The sequence below is a fragment of the Sceloporus undulatus genome, chromosome 4 (assembly GCF_019175285.1).
Source record: "Sceloporus undulatus isolate JIND9_A2432 ecotype Alabama chromosome 4, SceUnd_v1.1, whole genome shotgun sequence".
Lineage (NCBI taxonomy): Eukaryota > Metazoa > Chordata > Lepidosauria > Squamata > Phrynosomatidae > Sceloporus > Sceloporus undulatus.
The window spans coordinates 32,149,260-32,162,788 of NC_056525.1; the positions used below are offsets into that span (position 1 = coordinate 32,149,260).

At 43.8% G+C, this 13,529-nt stretch overlaps 2 protein-coding genes across 2 annotated transcripts in view; one reads left to right on the forward strand and one right to left on the reverse strand.

Annotated features, from left to right (window-relative positions):
- The window catches only part of MATN4 (matrilin 4), a 60,495-nt gene extending 49,561 nt beyond the window's left edge, over window positions 1-10,934 (reverse strand). Inside the window, exon 1 of the mRNA XM_042464910.1 lies at window positions 10,807-10,934. The gene's annotated coding sequence lies outside the window, so the exon portion shown is untranslated. The remainder of the gene's footprint in view (window positions 1-10,806) is intronic.
- Window positions 1-13,529, forward strand: part of RBPJL (recombination signal binding protein for immunoglobulin kappa J region like) — a 233,698-nt gene that overhangs the window by 176,596 nt on the left and 43,573 nt on the right. The window lies entirely within an intron of this gene.

The window sequence follows — 13,529 nt, forward strand, 5'->3', positions numbered from 1 at the left end:
ATTAATAAAATAAAAAATAAAAAGCAATAATAAAAATTTAAAAAAATTAAATAAAATAAGTATTTTATATTTTTAAAAATAATTAAAAACAAAAACAAAATACCAAGGCAGACCTAATGGCCACTGACTCAGCTTTCCTCCTCCTCCTCCGGCCCAATTGTGTCCTGGCCTTCAGGCACCCTTCCTCCGGCTCCTTCCTCCTCCTCCTCCTCCTCCTCCTCTCCCCCCCTCCTCCTGGAAGCGGGGCAGGCGGGCGCACGCGGAGGGAAGTGGGGTGGGCAGGCGCGCACGCGCGTGGAGGGAAGTATGGTGGGCAGGCGTGAGCGCGGAAAGAAGTGGGGCGGGCAGGCGCGTGTGGAGGGAATGGGCATGTGCGCGCACTGCCATGAGCCCCTGCTGAGGCCTGGGCGGCGCGCGCCAAGGTGCACAAGCCCTCCCAATGGGGGCGCGATGGCGGCGGCGCTTCTGCCGCCGGCCTGCTGAGGAGGAGGAGGAAGGCGGAGCCGGAGGAGGAGGTGGGTTGGCGCCGCAGCAGCCGCATTAGCAGCAGCTGCAATGGCCGGAGCGGGCCCCCACAACCAGGAACAAGGCACGGGTGGGGGCCCAAACCGGACCGGGACCAGGAGGGGCCCCCCGAAACCGTGAATGGCACGGGGGCCGCTGGGTTATGGCAACCCTACACAGAGGCAAAAAGAGAAGCATAGAGGAAGAACACTGGCAGAAATTTGCAGCAGGAATCACATGGGATCTCTACCTATGATTACCAGTGTGAAAGCAAGCCAGAATACTAAGACATGCCCTGAAGCTGGCAGAACTTGGAAACATTACTTTTTAAAAGCAACTTCTAGAATTTTACAGACAGCATGATCCAAAGCCTGTAATATATATTGAGGGTCTCTATTGTTATAAAGCTGGTAAGCACCATTTCTCAGTTTGCTCAATAATGGCATCTATAGTTAATGAGAAGAAGTTTTCTTTTAATTTGGCTCACATAAAAGGAAGAATGAAGGCACTGGTAGGCCATGGCCCAAAGTTGAACCAAGTTGTCTTACAGTGCCATTGAGTTTCTATTCCTTGGTGTCTACATTGTATTTCTAAATGCTCAACTGAAATTTTAGTTATTGCAATGCTAGAAATTTAGGGACTGAATGCAAATATCATTTGGGAAGGCAGAACTCTTATTGAGAGGCAATGCCTTCATTTTGCATTGTCTCCCCTCAGGCAAAAGATTCTTTTTATATCTCACCAAGATTATGTGTTTGTATGTTTGTTTTTAACAAGGAAGGGGGAGGGGGAAAACAAAGCAATATGGCAGCACCCTTTTTAGTGTAGGCCAAGAAGTTTCAAGTTAACTCTATATAAGCACAATATGCCCTAGGGGCATCTCTCTGAAGTTATTCCCATGTCCAGAGGGATGAAACAGGGTTGTACATATCTTTGCACCAGCCGCACCAGCCCTGTTTAACCTAAATGATCTTGAAATCAACCTGATGGATAACAATGCCTATCCGCCCAGATTAAGTGATAGGAGAGTCCCTGTTCTGCTCTATGTAGTGATCCTCTCTAGAACAAGACTAGGGTTCAAACGCCTCCTTGGTAAATATTCTATCTAATGTTCCAGAAATGACCTCAAAATAAATGCCGCCAAGTTTAAAATCTTAGTCTTTGAACATAATTACCATCTTTGCAGGTGCAGTATAGGAGACTGCCCCTTGGAGCAAGCTGAAAGCTTTAAATACCTGGAGTTAATATTCCATCATAGGGTCCTGTGGAGCCATCATAGATCTTTAGTGTTGAAAGGATCCCTGGGCAGCAAGTCAGGTATTATAAGATTCTTTCATACCAAAGGGAATCAGTTCATTCCAATGGCTCTCAAAATTTTTAATTCAAAGATCACAGCTAACTGTTAGATAAGCACAGCATGCTCCCTAGAATATGACTCCAGAATCCTTTGTAACACATGAGTCCTGTGTTTGTCACTCATCCAGTGTTTTCACCAGAAAACAGAAATAGGATTCCTTCCTTTTGCCTACCAACTGGTAGAAGAATGTCCAAACCTTGAAATCTCACAACCCTAGCTTGGACCTGCAGCCCCACAACATTTGGACAACCCTGTGATTAAGGGGATCACACCCACATGTCCCTTGTGGTTTTAGGCCTGGTGTATGGTTCCCTTAATAGAATCCTACAGACAAGTCTATATGAAGTGAGTACACTTGTGGTTGCAAATTTGAAAACCTTGTCTGTGCATGATTATTTTTATCAGGTCAAACTTTGGTCTTTGACAGTTACAGTGGAATGCATTGATGGTGTTTTATGGTTGTTGGTAAAAATCTGCTATTTCCCCAAACTACATGGTATTTGACTAAAATTCTACATCTTGGAACTGCCTGGGGTAGTCCTTTTTCTTTCCACATGATTTCAATTATGCTTATTTATAATCAGGGATTTGACGAATGCTCTCTGACCACCATGTACACATCAGTTAACCAAAGTTCTCTGATCAAAGCCAATCATTCATATTCAATGGCAAGAACCCAAATTTGCTACTCACCTGGATTTTTATTTTTTTTTAGGTGGGGGGAAGAAAATGCAAATTCTGAAAATTCATTGTTAAGAGGACACATTAGTAAAAAATATACAATTATGCAAATGTTGTTGGATTAATTTGAGGTATTCAATACATCCATTTTGATGGAGTAAACTAAAATATTTTGGCAGTTCACTCATCACTCTTTGCACATATATGCAGTATGCATTGTGGGGGGGAGCAAGACTTTACTACATATCCCATCCCAGTGTCCATGAATTCAGCAAAATATCAGAAAGTAGAACCCACATGTATTTAGGCGTTGGGAAGTTTTCTGTGTTCTGATCTCTGAGTGAGTGGTGAGCATATGTCTATAGAACTGTATGCTTATGAACTTGTCTTTCTGACACTATAATGCAGGGTTGTGACAAATGGAGCTTGTGAACTGCACATGGCCTAGAGGGGGAACATTTTAAGCCCCCCAAACACTCACAAACACTAACACACCACCATCACCACCACAATTTTTGGCCCTTTTGCCAAAAATGGCCTAAAGCTGCCACCATAATACAAACATGCTAGCTGATTTCTTATTTCTTCAGATGAGTAAGCCACACATTTTAAGAGTAGAATGGCTTCCCCCACCACCATTGCAGCTAGATATATTGCTAGGAAATTTAACAGAACAGTCCCTGCTGGAGACTGTAAATGTTTTAAACTTTCTCTGAGAAATCTTTCAGGAAATCTCAGGAGATGTATTTTGAACATCCAAAGGACAAAGTTGCAAGGGATTTTAAAAGAAAGAAAGAAAGAAAGAAAGAAAGAAAGAAAGAAAGATTTGTAAAAAGAAAGAGAGTGAGAAAAAAGAACTCCTTTTCCCCCAACCTGCACCTCTTTTTAAATATTATCTGATGAAATATTTTTGAAAAGGAAAGGAATCCCTTTTTTCCTTCTTTTTTCATAAATCTTATGCAAGTTTTCAGCAACAATTCTTCCAGATGTTTAAAGCAAAAGCCTATTCATTTAGGTAGATAGTGTCATTTTACTCAGAAATACCAAACTCTCCTGCCCACATTCCAGACAGGAATTCATATTTCACATGGGGCCAATTCCATCTCTGAAGTAAATCCACTTACTGTACTGAGCCACCCTCTGAGAGGGGCAAATACCAAAGCCCAGCTCTGCAAGCAAGCCAGAAGGCAAAGACTCAGTGTTTTCTCACAGGTCTTCAGAAGCAGCCTCAAAACTGCTTATTACCCCCACAGAGTTTACAACAGTTTTATTCTTAGAGGTCTGGCGATTCCCTGCATGAAATGTGGACACAGTTCTGAACGATAATTTATTGTGCTGGTTTTTACCACTGGGTTTATGGGACAAAAGTCCCATTGACTCCGGGAGTATGGAGCCAGGCTCTTCCTGTCTGCCTTCTCAATATTAAACCACTAGGCTTTTTTTGATAATTGAGGCTGTGTAGAATATGCTTCCGCCACTACATAGGAGCTCTTTCTGCCCTGCCATTAGACGTACAATGGTTTTCTTCCAGTAACAGTTCGCTCAATTATAGAAGATCTTTTATAATTTAGCCCCCATGCAGACTCCGCTCAACCTGTTCTGCTATTCATATCCAGTATACACATTCTCCTCTGAAAAATATGTGGCTATTTATGTAGGTGGAATTAAGACATCTTTCTTAACCTGATCAAAATCATTAGGGTTGTTTTTTAATGTGTTAGATCATCTTGCCACAGGTACTCTCCTTTTCTCTCAAACCACAGCATTGCATGTGTCTTAAGACTTCTCCTGCTATAATGATCTAAAAAGAAAGGAGGTATACTCTTTTTCCTCCTAATCATGTATTCACATGCCAAAATAGGCAGATTTATTGCCAAAATAATATTAGGAGTATTTAGGCCCCATTGAAATCAATAGGGCAAACTGGTGATGAATAGAATCCTATACCTCAGGCTCCCCCAATCTGATGTTCTCCAGATGTTTTCAGGTATAACTTCCATTACTCCAGTTAGCATGACCAACTAATTGGGGGAACTTGCTGCACATGTTTACTTGGAAGTAGATACAGAATGTGGTGGGGCTTACTTCAATGTATATGGGTATAGAATCTCAGCCAAATTTTGTTGTTGTTAGCAATCCTGTGGATGAGACACCTCCAAGACTCCCTATCCTCCATTGTTCTCCTCAAATCCTACAAACCCATGCCTGTGGCCCCCCGATTGAGTCCATCTATCTGGCATGTGGTCTTCCCCTCTTTCTTCTTTCCTAGCATTATTGTTTTCTCTAGTGATCTATGCCTTCTAATTATGTGGCCAAAGTATGACAACCTCAGTTCGATCATCCAAGGAGAGTTCTGACTTGATCTGTTCAAGGAGCCATTTGTTTGTCTTTTTGGCTGTCCACAGTATCCTAAGCCTTCTTCTCCAGGACCACATCTCAAGTTGATTTTCTTTCTGTCTGCTTCCTTTACTGTCCAGCGCTTGCATCCATACATGACAGTAGCCCAATTTATATCCTGCCAATTCCTATTGGACTTAAACTCTGCTAGCTTTCTCTGGATTTGGGCAACTATAATAATAAATGGGTCATCCATGCAGTTAACTACATTTTCTCTAATTGGTTTAAGAGCCATGGTCCTTCAGCACATTCTTTTGAAGGCTTGTTTGAACTAATTATGCTGTTGTGTCTGCTATAGAGGATAAATAGTATAGGTAACATCATGTCCTACCAGCACTTTATTAATTCTGCTCTGGTCACATTGCAACATGTAAGAACAAGGCACTGCAGTCCTGGTACAGCAAACCATCTCCTATTCACACAGCTGCTTAATTGATTTTGCCTGTGCACCTACCCAGACAGCATGCCAAAAGCAAGCAGCTGCTTGTGCAAACATGCCTGCCACGTGCACCGGTAGTTACCTATTTTGCAGGCACAATTTTAGTAAGTGCAGATGTAAAAACTAAACAGTCAGCCACAAGGTTTGATCACCTCAAACAGAATTTGTTCTGCTCTGAGCATGGGACTGAAGAATGTAACAGTCTTAACTTTTCATGCAAAGGAACAAAGGAAAGAAGGATACACACTGCGTCTCATAGAAACAACTGAAGAAAGCATTCAGCCCTCCAACAAGCAATAGCTGTACTAGTCCAGTGACCTTTACTCAGTACTAACAGAAGATGCTTATAACACCTCTAGATAGTACACTGTTGGAAATATCTTGAAGGAATCAAAGATATCAAGACTTTTGTTTTTAAAAAGTATTCATTCTTATAAATCAAAGCAAGTTGATTTTAGGATTACAGTAGCGCTCATGGAAGCCAGTGTGGAGTAGTGGTCTGAGAGTTGGACTATGAGTCTGGAGACCCAGCTCAGCCATGTAAACCCACTGGGTGATCTTGGGCAAGTCACACTCGTTCAGCTTCAGAGGATGGCAATGTCAAACCCCCTCTAAAGAAACTTGCCAAGAAAACCCCATGATACATTTGCTTTAGGGTCACCTTAAATTGGAAATTACTTGAAAGCACACGACAACAACAACAGTAGCACTATTTTCCAAAGTGAGAAAGCAATTTTATGGGATTTTTCTATGCCAAGCCAGAGCATATGAGATGGGGTGGTGGTGGAAGAGAGGCTAGAGCAAATGAAGATGGCTCTAAAATCTTCAGGAAAGAAGTTAGGCAGAAGTGATGTCAGAGTCTCACATGGAAAACGTCCTTAATTTCTCCATACTTTCTCTCCATCCTTAATATCCTCTTGCACAAAGACATAAAGTCTTTATGCATCATGTTTTGATCCCACTCTTTCCTTCTTCTCTGGCAATTGGTTGCTTTTCACATCTCTGAGACAGTATGAAGAGCAGTGGGCACAACAGGCTGCTTCCCAGGCATTTTGCTGCCTGCTGGAAGGGATAAGATAGGTTTTTCTTTCCAATCTGCATACAGAAGCTAACTGCACTGGCATTTGAATGTGACTTCAAACCTGGTAATGGAATAACATCCTCCACTAATTTTGAGGTATCAAGTTAATGGGGCAGGGAGTGGGGGAGAATGGCATTCAGTCATGGCAAAGCGGTTAGTTGGGTTTGCCTAATACCAGTCTTGGGCTCTTTCATATGACACCATGATAGGAGTATGATTCTGCTTCAACGGCCATGTCAACATCTTATGGAATCTTGGGGTTTGCTATTTAAGAAGAGGTATTTAAAATTCCTCAAGCAGAGAGTTTTAGTTCCAAACTACAAACCCCAGTATTCATAGGATGGAAACATGTGCTATAATTGTGCTATAATTGTAGTCAATGAAAAGGCACCTGGAAGCAGAGTGTTGGAAGTAGGTCTACATGACCAAGATTCAAATTCCCAGTCAGCTAAAGTACTGACTGGGTAGCTTTGGACCACTCACAAGACTTTCAAGATAAAAATGGTGAGAAACTAAGTGCACCCCATTGAATGGCTGGAAAGAAATGTAGAGCATGAAGACAAGTGGTTTTTTTATTTTTTCATGGCCAAGTGGGTGTTCAAATCCTGCTCTCCAGAATCATAGTCAGTGCTCAAACCACTACACAGCTCTGTCTCTGTATAAAGTATCCCAGGCTAAATATCTGCATCAATATTTCTTGGTACTTTAGGAGTGGCTGGACTGATGCCTCACCTCCCTAAATGGAACTGGAGGGTCAGCTTAAGATGCCATTTCAAAAGCTGAGCTGACATAGGAAGCTTAGAAGTGTTGAACGTTTGCCTCTTCCTCTCTCCCCTATCCTTGGCGGGATACAAACCGCCATATAGTACGTATTGTATACGTACTAGGGTTAGGAAGGGGCGGTGCTTCTGCACCCCCTAACCCTAGTACGTATACAATACGTACAAGATGGCGGCACCCCTTCCACATGGGCGCCGCCATCTTTACGTACTGGATGCATAGCATCCAGACATGTCGCGGCGCCTATGACGTCGCGAATGCGCCAGAGGCGCCTTGCGACATCATAGAGGCGCCGCAAAAAGAAGCTCCGAAATGGAGCTTCTTTTTTGCTCCGCGTGGGAGCCGCGCGGTTTGGCTGCTACGGCTCCCGTGCGGAGCAAATGGCGCCGGCGGGAGACCGTCGCAAAACGGCAGTCTGTATCCCGTCCTTGTTGTGCATACTACACCAAATTGTGATCCTTAAGAACTGTGATTCCTTCTGTTGGGTTCACAGTTAAGTTTCTTCTGACATCTCAGGTTTTTAGGTAGTTTCACAAGCTGACTCCCAAACTCCTTTTGGTCTGAGGAGTCACCCACCCTTTAACTCCATTAAATCCATGCTGTGTATACAAAATATACCAGCTTCAGTTCAAGCATTTTTAGGCAAAACAGGAAAAGACTACTCTCAGTGTGGTGTAGTGGTTTGTGCATTGGACTATGACTTTGGAGTCCAGGTTTCAAATCCCCACTCAGGCATGGGGGGGGGGGGGACCCACTGGGTGACTTGGGCAAGTTACAATCTCTCAACCTCAGAGGATGGTGAAGACAATACTCCTCTGAAGAAACTTTTCAAGAAAACCCCACAAGAGGTTTGCCCTAAGGTCATCATAAATCAGAAACAACTTGAAGGCACACAGCAACAACAATTCTCAGAAACCCTATACAGCTTCTGGAGATGAAGGGCAGAAGACCAGGTAAGATGATGGAGCGATGGCTGATTCAGTATCCTGTCTCATTACTATTCACGGCAGTGGGCAATATGCCTGCCCCATAAACTGTGACCTTTGAGCCAGTTGGTAGGAATAAGGAGTGAGAGGACAGGATAATCTGTCTGTCATTCCACCAATCACCTCTTGGTACAGAGTATCCTATACACTAAATCTCAAAATAGAGTTACAGGTTTTCAGTTACTAAAGGAAGATGCTAACTGCAACTTTGCAACACTGATGTTCTGTATACTGTGCTGTAGAAATGTCTTAGGTAAATAAATTCAAAAGGCAGTGCTGAGATGTCAAGTGACTGTCAGTGTGCAACATGATAGGAAACAGTGAGGAAATCAAGCATGGTTGCTGTTGCTGTGTGCCTTCAAGTCATTTCCGACTTACAGTATAGTGACACTAAGGCAACCCCATCATGAGGTTTTCTTGGCACGTTTCTTCAGAGGGAGTTTGCCATTGCCATCCTCTGAAGCTGAACCACAACACATGCTGACTCTTTCAAGCATGTATAGCAATGATCAAATTCTGGCAATTTACAGTCTTCTCAATTGAGGCTGGAGTGCAACTCCCACCAGTCTAAACCAGCAAAGCCACAATCTGCCCATCTACAACCTATACAGAAAATAAAAGATATGAAACAGGATCAGAGTGTTTAAATATCTAATGAGCTACTATCATTTAGCAGGGCTCAGATGGAAACCTGAGAGGCAAAGAGAAACAGTCCCACTGGACTAGATAGTTGAGGAATATGGAGCAAGTTAGGAGATCAGAGCAACCTCTTAGGTAGGAAGTTTAAAAAGAGATTGGATTTGAATCTGTTCATCAGCAGATCCTGGAAACATTACCGTTTTTAGGTTACAACTCCAATAATCCCCCAGCCAGCATGACATGGTATGCTGATTTGAGTACTGGACTGTGACTCTGGACACCAGGGTTTCAAATCCCCATATAGCCATTGAAAACCAACTGGGTGGCCTTGTGCAAGTCACACTCTCTCAGCCTCAGGGGAAAGCAATGACAAACCCCCTCTGAACAAATCTTGCAAAAGAAACCCTATGGCAAGGTACATTAGGGTTTTCGTCAGTCCGAAATGTCTTGAAGGCACACAACAACAAACAACAGTATGACCACTGAAGGATTATGGAAAGAGTATCCTTTAAAAAATAACTTTCCTGAGCTCTGCCCATCAGGGAGTTTGGATCTAAACTAATGAGATTATTAGGACACCGGTGTCTGAGAGAGAAGAATCTCCCTGCAGAGTGCCCCCTGTAGTAAATCTCATGTAAATTCAAGAGGTACCACAGTCTCAGACTCTCTCTCTGGCTGTATCTGCACTGCAGAAGTAATCCAAATTTGACCTTGCTTTTACTGCCAGGGCTCAATGCTATGGAATTCTGGGTTTGTAGTTCATTATGCCACCAGAAGCTCTGGTGCCACCACAAAGTACAAATCCCAGAATTCTATAGCAGTGATCCTGGGCAGTTACAGCAGATTATTTCTGCAGTGTGGATGCAGCCTCTCTCACACACTCTGCCTCACCAGTCCTTCGCTTTCTGCACTTGCTGCACAAAATGGAGAGATCTGTCAAGCACAAGGTACTTTCTTTAGCAGGGAATGGAAATAAACTTCCCCAAGTTGTGGGTCCTTAGTTATCATCCCCCTCCTCAGCCTTGAGCCATTCCCTCCAGTAGTGGAAGGTACTCAAACAAATGATAGTATGTGTCCATAGGGAAACCATACTTGCCCATAGAGAAGCATTTGAGATTACTTGTCCACAGAGAAACCTAGGAGAATACTTGTCCATAGGAGAACATTGGGCAAGTAATGTTCTCCTATGGGCAAGTAGTCCCCAATTTCCCTATGGACAAGTATTCTCCAGTGTATCACTAAGGGCAGGTAATTTGCAATGTTTCCCTATGAGCAAGTATTCTCCAGTGCATCTCTATGGGCGTGTATTCCCCTATATTTCCCTGTGGGTAAATGTTTTCCTACGAGCAGGTATTCCCCAACGTATCTCTATGGGCAAATGTTCTCCAATGTATCACTAAGAGCAAATATTCCCCTTATGTTTTCCTACGCGCAGGTATTCCCCAACGTATCTCTATGGGCAAATGTTCTCCAATGTATCACTAAGAGCAAATATTCCCCTTATGTTTTCCTACGCGCAGGTATTCCCCAATGTATCTCTATGGGCGTGTATTCCCCTACCTTTTTCCCTGGGGGAAGTATTCTGCCATGTTTCCTTTGGGACAAGCATTCTCCAAGGATTCTCGGAGGGCAAGGCTGGGAGTTTCCTCTGGGCAAAGGCAGTCATTTGTTCGAGTCGGCCCCTCAACTTAATCTGAATGCATATATATACTATCTTGTATAGTATATACCTGGTGGGTTGGGGGTGTGTGTGGTGCCAGTCTCTGTGGGCAGCATTTCTCCCTCAGCAGCACCCACAAGGAGGAGTGGGGGGCTGGAGGAGCACCCCTCTTCCCCCCTCCCTCCCCCTGCCTCTCACTTGTGGCTCCTCTCACTTGTGCCTCTTCTCTCGCCCCCCCTTTTTTTTCCAGGTGCCGGACCCTCCCCGGAGACCCTCACTCACCTCTGCAGCAGAAGCGCCGAGAGGCTGGAGCCCCCGTGGGGCTGGCAGAGCAGGTAAAGGCGGGAGGGAGGAGGGAGGGAGCCTGGTCGGGACTGAGAGGAGCCCCGGCCGAGAGCGCGGCATTTAAGGCTGGCGGGGCGAGGCCAAGCCCTCCTCCCTCTCTGGGGCTGCCCCAGAGCACACTGGCCTCCTCCCCAGTCCCACCCATTCCGAGGGGTTGGCGCCCACTCCTCACAGCCTTCTCTGCCCCACAAAAGAGCTTCTTTAAGTGGGAGTCCATCCACACTGGAGAATTAATCCGGGTTGACACCGCTTGAAGGGCCATGGCACCTTCCCTCAACAAACCCCCATGCCCAGAATGCCCTAGCCTTGAGCCCTAATAAGCAATAGGTCCAGGAGGCAGGATTTGTGCAAGAGAGGTTTGCTTCGGCCTCCCTCTGAGGCTGAGAGAGTGTGACTTGCCTGAGCCAGTATTTGAAACACACTGCAGGGACAATCCAGTTTGAGAGCGCTTCAACTGCCCTGGCTTGCTGCTAGGGAATCTTAGGAATTGTAGTTTGTTGTGGCGCAAGAACTCCCTCCGACAGAGAAGGTGAAACGTCTCAGGAAACTGCAGTTCCCAGAATTCCCTAGCACTGTTAGCCAGGGCAGTTGATGCGGTCACAAACTGGATTGTTTCGGCAATGTGTTTTGGAGCTTCGTCTCCAGAGTCGTAGTCCAGTGCTCAATCCATTACTCTGGCCAGAATCGTAGGACTGTTATCACACAGGGAAAATTGGGGCTTTAACCAATGATTATCCCATGAAAATCATACAGTTGCAATTAAGATTTTCACATGACGTCAAGAGCCATTATCCTGGGAATAAACAGGCAGTAAACAGCAACAAATCAATCTTGGGGAAATCCTATGAATGATTTGTTGCAGTTTATTGCCTGTTTATTCCCAGGATAATGGTTATTTAATCACAATGTGTGTGAAAATCTTAATCGTGATTGCTTGATTTTCACAGGATAATCACTGCTTAAGGCCTCAATTTTCCCTGTGTGATAAAGTCCAAAGTTGGAAGAGACCCCAAGGGCCATCTAGCCCAACCCCATTCTGCCATGCAGGAACTCACAATCAAAGCAATCCCCCCCCCCCCCAACAGATGGCCATCCAGCCTCTGTTTAAAGACCTCCAAGGAAGGAGACTCCATCATTCTCCAAGGGAGTGTGTTCCACAGTCAAACAGCTCTTACTGTCAGGACATTTCTCCTAATGTTGAGGTGGATTCTCTTTTCCTATAATTTGAATCCACTCCTCCCAATCCTATTCTCAGGACGTTCAGAAAACAAACTTTTTCCATCTTGAGTATGACATCCTCTCAAGCGTTTCAACGTGGCTACCATGTCACGTCTTGACCTTCTCCAGGCTAAACATATCCAGCTCCCTAAGGATTTTATCACACTGGATAAATCCCAGGCAAAAACTAGATTTAAAAGTAGAAAACCCCCGCAAATGTGGGATATTTTTCAGACGCTGTTAGCCCGAAAGAGAAATAACGCAAAAATAACCTGAATGGAAAGTTGACAAAAACAACTTTTTACTTTCGGGAAATTCCAAAAGTAAAAAGGAGTCAGTTTTGTTGACTTTCCATTCTGGTTATTTTTTGCATTATTTCTCTTTAGGCTAACGTTGTCTGAAAAACATCCTGCATTTGTGGGTGTTTTCCAATTTTAAAATCCCATTTCTGCATGGGATTTAAGCAATTTGCCTCAGTGTGATAAAGTCCTAAGTTTTTCATAGAGCATGGTTTTCAGACCCTTGACTATTTTGGTCACCCTCCTCTGGACACACTCCAGTTTGTCAATACAGTATCCTTTTTGAACTGTAGTGCTCAGAACTGGAGACAGTATTCCAGGTAGGGCCTGACCAAAGCAGGATAGAGTGGCACTATTACTTCCCTTGATCTAGACACTATACTTCTATTGATGCAACCTAGAATCACATTGGCTTTTTGACTCATGGTGACTACTGTGCAATCAATCACACAAAAGCCCCACTTTATGTCAAAGCATACACAGCTGGAGGGGCATTTAATGTAAACCTCGACACATCACTTGATATTTCCAGCCATCTGTAAAAAGTTTTCCTTGTAGGGAACTTGGAAGAACCAGCTTGTCAGAGTAGGCTGATTTTAGAGAGAGTGCCAGTGGGTTTCATGTTGGGAGAAAGGCAGAATATGAATAAAATGATTACAGTCATAAACCCTAACATAAACATGGGTGTCTTAAATAATTTCAATCTATACTGAAATTCATGGGAGTTAATAGACACATACATTTTCAAACTCTGTAATTTACAGCTTTTTAATTCATCCTGACTTAGGTGATTAAAGGGCATTAAGAGGTAAGTAATCTTATAGAACTGAATTTTGCTTAACACAGATTGATTACCTCAGTGAACATAAGAAGAGCCTTCAGACCAAAAGCCTATGTATGCACTCTCATCTTTATAAAGTAGGCATTCAATGGGAAGCCCACCATCAGGTCAGGAATGCAACTTCACTATGGGTCTGCCTACAGGGGGATAGGTAAAATGAGGGCATTGCCCCTCCAAATTATAATTTTGCCTCCCCAAATGAAAATTTCTCCCAATCTCTAAATTTCTCCCAACACTTTCACAGTAAGCCAGAGAGCACTGGTGTCTGCTGGGAATGAATGGAAATGAGTGCTCAGGCTTTT